Here is a 7,916-nt window from a genome sequence, read left to right as displayed (position 1 = left end):
ATATATTCATTTATACAGTTTGGAATGATGAATTGAGGGAATGCATGATGTGAAGACCTCACTTTTCTCTTGTGAAGTAGAGTGTCTAGAAGAGGTTATTTTTGAGAAGAGTAAATAGATTTGGAGCAATGTAGAAGAGAATGGGAATAGTTAATCATGAAGATAGAAAAAGCTTAAAAAGGCCAGAATTGGTATGTTTATAGTCTACTGAATTCATTGCTGATGGATTTTTCTCAATGGCAATATAATCTTTAATGACTATAGAACTATTTTAAGATCTTTCTTGTGACATTAGTGACTATATATTGCTTAATTTTTCTTATGAGTATTTACTTGGACACAGCAAAAATCATTAGTTTATGTCTAGGTCTGATTAGGCATTCAATAGGTGTATATTGAAAGAAACTGAACCGAACTGGAGCATCAAACAGGAGGGCTTGAGTAGGTTCTGGAATCCATGATCTGCACATATAGATAAGCAAGAAATCAGGAGGGGGAGTATGTATGATAATGGTTCTAAGTGACAGAATTAGGAATTTAGGCTAGATAGGAAAAAAGGTCTAGAGGGAGAAAAAGAGAAAGGTAGAAATAAAGGAGAGAATAAAATCTTATGAAATTTAAGAACAACTTAATGGGAATAAAAATATAAGAAAACTAGTTAAACACCAACAAGAATCATTACTGTAGTTAAAGAGCCAATCATGGAAGTATTTTCAGGGGTTTAGTAATTCTACATAGCAGAAAAAATGATTCTAATTATATTTATGGAGTGAGTGAAAAGCAGAGACACTCAGAACATCAAATAACTGAACAATATGGTGGTTGGCAAGACCACTCTATGGAGCTGTCTGCTATCCCCCTCCCCAGCCTCTCTTATATCTTGTATGTATGGCACTCTCTAGAACTATGAGTTGTACAACCAGTGTGGCCATCCATGGTGGTCCATAACCAAGTGTCATTCATATGAACTGTGGTATTTCCAAAGAGCTCTTACAGATGAATGAATGGAAGGATGTATCTCTTCTGATTGATCAGAGGCTCTTAGGAAAGAGCAGAAAGAGATCTGACCTTTCACGGAGACAGATTTTACAGTATATCAGAGTGATATCTTCAGATGCAAGGAACCTTTTGATCCATGGAAAGGAGTAAATGCTTTAAAAGTGGAGAGACCTGGCAAGAACAAAGGCCTGAAAGCAACAGAGTGCTCTGGTTGCATAAACAATACATTTTGTGCTTTTCACAGCTGTTCAGAAGATAGACTTTGTTATGCTAGATGTCTCATGATGGGGGCATGGTGTTAAGATGGAAGCAGAGATCTGTAACATGAGAATCTTCTGGCCCTTAGAGAGCATATTTTCATGACAGGAAACCAGTTTTTGACCAGGAAGACAAGATCAGAACAGTAAGTGATGTACTTTTCCATGGATGGGAAGGAGTTGTAAATGGAGCCAGGAAGTTTCTGCTGCTTTTGTAAGTCAAACAGATTGAATTTTAAAAAAAGAAGAAGAAAAAGCTTCATTTTTCTTTGTGACCAATCATTACAGTTTTCTAAGCACTTTAGCTTCATAACTATAAAAATGAAAGAGAAAAAAATGGATAGATGGTTCCAAGTGTTTTCTTAATTTGCTCCATAAAATTATTCTGATATATGCATAATGTTTACTTCAGAGGAACAATGGTTTCTTCAGACTGCTGTTTGGTATTTATGTTATGTAGTATTATTCATTCAAATTATGGTCAATAATAAAATTAGTATCATTATTTTGGTTTATTTGAAGCCATTTCCCCAAGGACCTTTGGGAGATTTATAAAACCATTGCACTAATCCCTTTAGCATTCTGTGTGAAAAGTAAATTCCATTAAAATGACTGTTGATAGTGATTCTCAGAAACAATGAACTAGTCACCCATATAACAACGTAAGTAGAGCAAAGATGCGTGGCAGTCAAGAGAGAAGGCTCTTTTAATTTTCTATTATTGTATGAGCTACGATTGGCTGCTATAATAAGTAAACTCTGATAACTCGGCAGTGACTAAAACAATAGACACTTATTTTTAGCTTCGGTAAAATTTCCTTATTGGTGATCGGTTGAAGTAGGGAGATTGGGTCTGGCCCAGCACCATCTTGGCCACATGGTAGATGGTAGGGTCTGGCATCTTGTCTTCATGGTGGGGGAAGGCGAAGCCCCACTTCCCAGGCAATGGCTGTGCCTATTCCTGGAGGCAGGTGCGGGCCCTTGGCTGATAGGTTACTAAACCTGTCAGTCCAGTGCCTGGGACTGGGAGTTTCTTGTGACCCTATTCCCTGACCTGACCCTATATAAGCCCAGACCAGCTCAGGTGCCATTACCATGCCATGTGTCTTCTGTGTTTGTGTCCTGTCTCCTGGTTCTCCAGTCACTGTGGTGTCCCACTTCAGCTCTCGATTGGAGCTGAATTGGTTTGTTGGTATTGTTTTTGTCTTTGCCTCTCCGGCCTTCCTGGCTCAGTTTCCTCACGGTGTTAAGTGTGTTTGCTGGCTGCTGGTCTTTGAGATAGGAGTCCACCATGCAATTGCTGGCCTTTGAATAAAGACTCCAAGATTCAACCTCTCAAAATGTGGCTTCTCTTTTTTTCTCACCTTACAACAAGGTAAGAGGTAAAGCAGAATTGAGGAGGAAATTACACCAATTTCAGGAAACATTTTGATCTTCATTATATAGCTTCCAGGATTTAGTTAGACATTATTACTGTTTGTAGACTTGAGAGAGAGAGCTGTGCAGGAGATTTTTATTTACTGTTCATAGACACACCGAGATTTTTATTGACTGTTCATAGGCACACCATAGTCACAACCACACCTAACTGCAAAGGAAACTTGGGGTATCAGGAAGAGAGGGAAATAGGCTTGAAAAACCTGTCAGTTTCTGCCATAACCACCAGTCAATAGTTCACCAAATACACCTGCTTTCTGATATGAGGTTATAAAATCTGCCTGAGTTACTTTAGCAGCTATTTGACATCTTGAGTTAGACAACAGAAAGATTTCTAGAAGATTGATTCTTTTTCACAATAGGCTTTCTATAGTGGCTCTATAGAGTATTATTTTTCCAAGCAAAAATTCCTGGCATGACAGAACTGTGTGAGCCAGACATATATAAATGATGTCAAAACTTTTTTTTTGGGGGGGGGGTCCGGTTGTGGGTCCTGAACTCTGGGCCTGGGCGCTGTCCCTCAGCTCTTCAGCTCAAGGCTAGCACTCTACCACTTGAGCCACAGCGCTACTTCTGGCTTTTTTTTTTTTTCTGCTTATGTGGTGCTGAGGAACTGAACCCAGGGCCTCATGCATGCAAAGCAAGCACTCTACCACCGAGCCTTTTCCCAGCCCCTGATGTCAAAACTTTAAATGAACCTATAGTAGTGAGAAGAAGAAAGCATTCTCTGTTACCTTTAGACACATCCATCCTAACCACAAGTAAACATCCTGGGCAGAGTGATAATGCCCATTCACATACAGTAGAATGCAGAGCAACAGGTTTGTTTTGTAACCTTAGATGAAAATGAGTTTGTATCTGGATCAGGAAAGTAAAGATATCGTGGTTATGAGGAACACATAAGTCATAGGTACGATCTCAAAGGATAGAAACAGCATTCTAAACCACCATAATTTCCACGTTTTGTCACATACACTGCTCTTGTTGTAGCCTCCCCTTGCATTACCGACAGAGAAAAAAATGAGAAAAGGCGTTTATCAAGAATACAACCTTGTTTATTTAAAATATCACAGAATGGAAGAAAATATTGGCAAAGTATTAAGTTCATTGGTCTTTTCTAGATTGGACATGGAAAACACAGAGCATGTGTGTGAGATCTGAAGTGTAGTAACTAGAATTTGCTTCACTGAGTCTTAGCATGACGAAAGAACTGAGATTCTTCACAAGGTCCAGAAGCCAGAATAGATGTGTCCTTATGGAAAGGAGATTCAAAGGACAGAATTTGCAGATCTAAGTAAGAGACAAGGAATGTGTTAATAAACAGTTCATTTTGTGTTTATGTGTGTGTTATTCATGCTGTTCCAGCAAGGATGGAATATGCTGTGGAAGAGAAACAAAATACTGGTCTAGTACAACACAAAACAACTCGCTGCAAGTGAAAACCATCACTAACTAGAGGAAGAAAGCCATTGATATTAAATAGAAACCTATTTTTTTTTTACTGATAAGCATGTTAATTCTACCATTCTTACCTAATGATAAGAAGCATTGGATTACCATATCCTTCAACCATCCATTATGGAAAATGATGTACATCACTTTAGTTCATATTTTCTTATAGATACACTGCTATTCTGGTGATTTATTTTTGGTAAAGACTTTTAATGAATTTTAATTTTAATTTTGTAATCCTAAGAGCTTGTGATCTTCGGACTTGTATTATCTTCTCATTGTACTCAAATCTATATTCAAATTTGTGCACATGGCTAGATAAGCTTTATTCTAAAATTTGTATTGTATTGAGAGGCAAATGATCTATAGTGACCAAGATAATTTTGGAAAAAAGTATGTCAGATTATGCTCTCTGATTTCAATATTTATGGGAAGTATGATATCAGTATTAGAATATGTAGCCATATAAATCAATGGAATATAATAGAATTCATGTGTCAACCGACTTTAAACAAAGACAGCAACATAATTCAATTGGGTAAGGACAGATTCGCAGACAAGAATGCTGCAACAATTGGCTATGCATATGGGAGAATGATTAACCTTGGCTATCATTTCAAATGACATAAAATTAACTCAAAATGGATCATGAATCTAAATGTAAAAACTAAAATATAAAACTTTTAGGAATAAGAAAAATTCAGCATGAGAGTAGGAAATTCAAAGATCCTTTCTTTCCTCTCTCCCCTTCCCCCTCCCTCTCCCTCCCTCCCTCCTTTCTTCCTCCTCTCTCTTTCTTTTCCTTTTTCCCTTTCCCTTCCCCTCCCCCCTCTGCAGTACTAGGGATGAAACTTTGTGTCTTCTGAATGCTTGGCAAGCACTCAACCACTGGGAAATGAAAAGAATTCTGAGGGATAAAATAGAAGAATGAATCATACATGAAAGGAATATAAGAAATATGACTTCATGAAAATTAAACCAAAAATGTATATGCATCTATATGACTATAGTGAGACTATTTATACTATTTGGCTATAATATTTATACTAATCCTGCTATTTAACTATACTATTTATACCCTATCTCTAAAAGAAACATGAACATACTATTATACTCAAAGCATAGATAAAACAAAAATATTTTCCAGAATCATAAAGCCAGTCCAAAACAATAAAAACTTTATAATTTTATTTTAGAAAATAAAAACATAAATACAGTCTATTATGGAAGAATAGGTTAGCATTTGTGTTAGGATAGGGTTGATGGTTGGTGGTTGTTTTGTGGAGTAGGCGTGGCTGGTGGTAGGGTGAGGATGGGAAACTGATTTCAAGGGGCTAGTACTAGAGAAGTATTTGGGGCAATGGTAACAATTTATATTATCTGTTTTTGCAATTAGTTCAGTATATGTACAACAGTATAAGTACTTAAGGTAGTCTCTCTTTATTTTAACCATATCAAAACAAAGTTTTTTAAAAAGTAAAAACCTGTCAATCTAAAATAAGTCAAATAATAATCTCTGGTAGAAGGAATTTTTACAGCAGTACAACTTCAATAGCAAAGCGGTGGGATCAGCCTCAGTGCCCAATTGATGATTGCATAAAGGTATTGTGGTACACACACACACACACACACACTGAGTACTGTTCAAAAATAAAAATGAACTTACAGTCCCATGGTGTCTGTCCCTCATTTGTAATCATTAGTAGATGTCTAGGATTCTCTTAGTAGATGAGCAGAATCGATCAATAGCTATGTATATATGACCATATAAGATGATGCTAAGACATGGACATAAGAGGTTTTTTTTTTTTTTGTCGGTTGTGGGGCTTGAAATCTGGGCCTGGGCGCTGTCCCTCAGCTCTACAGCTCAAGGCTAGCACTCTACCACTTGAGCCACAGTGCCAATTCTGGTTTCCTTTCTTTTTTAAAAAAAATATTATTTTTAATGCATATTTTTATTGTAAAGGTACTGTACAGAGAGGTTACAGTTACATGAGTAAGGTAATGAGTACATTTCCTGGTGAGCATTGTTACCCCCTCCTTTGTTTTTTTCCCTGCCATCCATTCCCTCCACCTCCCCAACCCCCCCCACACACATGCCTGAAGTTTTAAAGTTCGTTTTCAACATAGTGTCTTGTACATCTCCTTGTTACAATTGGTCCACCTGTATCCCTATTTAAGCATTTTGTTTTTGTCCCTTCCCCTCCCCAAATTAGAAAAATGTATATATACAAGATGTAGGGCACTGACATCAAATACAGTAAAAACGGGTTATACCGTGGGGGAGGAACATACCAAAGAAACAAAAAAACCACATAGTACATTATAAATACGTGAAAAACAGTAGCAAGAAAGAAGAAAACCACTTGTGTCCCTGTCTTGGGTTTCATTTTGCTTAACATCAACTTATATGGTCATATGTACATAGCTTTTGACCTTTTCTGCTTGTCCTAGACATATACTAGTTATTGCAAATAAGGGAAACCATGGAACCTATATTTCTTTGCACCTGGCTTACTTCACTTAGTATCATTTTTTCCAAGCCTTTCCATTTCCTAACAAATGGGGCAATGTCATTCTTTCTGATGGAGGCATAGAATTCCATTGTATATATATCCACATTTTCTTGATCCATGCATCTACTGAGGGGCATCTGGGTTGGTTCCGTATCTTAGCTATGGTAAATAATGCTGCAGTAAACATAGTTGTGCTAGTAGCTTTAGTATGGCCTTGTTTGTGATCGTTTGGGTAAATGCCCCAAAGTGCGATTGCTGGGTCATTTGAGGAGTCTTTTGAGGAACATCCCTACTGCAGTTCTGGTTTTCTGAGTGGTTTATTGGAGATAAGAGTCTCACCGACTTTTCCTGCCAGGGCTGGCTTTGAACCATGATCGTCAGATCTCAGCCTCCTGAGTAGCTAGGATTACAAGCATGAGCCACCAGTGTCTGGCTAACCAAATCTCTTGTATAATTGATTTATATGAATAAAAAAGTATCAGGGTTGTTCTCTGATTTTATCCCAGGTACTCATAAGGTATTTTCTCGTAATGATTGAACTTAGAATAGACCCTGAACATGGTAGTTATGGCTAATTCCTTTAGAATGCTAAAACTTTTTGCTTTTATACACACATACATATACACAAACATATGTAATATATGTATGCATATACACCTAAAATTATAATTAGTCTTAGTGTCAGCATTCATCACAGTAGAAGTTCAATTTCTGTAAAGTGAGAAAATGTGTGTGAAACCAGTTGTCTCCTTTGAAATCAGGTGTGATCAGAGGAGTGTCGGGGAGGCTCATGGGCACAGTCAGGGGGTTGGGGTGTGGTCCAGGAGTTGCTGTTGGGCAGGAGATGAATTCTGGGGATGCCAAGTGGCATCTCCATAATGGTGTTCCAAAAATCCCTCTGGGGAGTTGGTCTGAGTGGTCAGCCATTGGGTGCTGAGCTGTTGAGCTATTTCCACCCTCCTGAAATCCCTCTGCCTTTCTCCCTTTTGTTCTTCCTCTCTTCACTTTCTCTATTTCAGGATTTATGTCACCCTCTGAAAGATCTACCACTGAAGGATCTGTTCTGCCTACTTTTGTCGGTCATGGGGCCTGAACTCTGGGCCTGGGTGCTGTCCCTCAGCTCTTCAGCTGAAGGCTAGCGCTCTACCACTTGAGTCTCAGTGCTTATGTGGTGCTGAGGAATCAAACCCAGGGCCTCATGAATGCAAGGCAAGCACTCTATCACTGGGCTACCATGTCTAAAATATAACTCACAG

This window comes from Dipodomys merriami, unplaced genomic scaffold, assembly GCF_024711535.1.
Source record: "Dipodomys merriami isolate MVZ:Mamm:240054 unplaced genomic scaffold, mDipMer1.0.p SCAF_15, whole genome shotgun sequence".
Lineage (NCBI taxonomy): Eukaryota > Metazoa > Chordata > Mammalia > Rodentia > Heteromyidae > Dipodomys > Dipodomys merriami.
The sequence above is the reverse complement of the archived record's forward strand: the minus strand, read 5'-3'. Positions refer to the sequence as shown.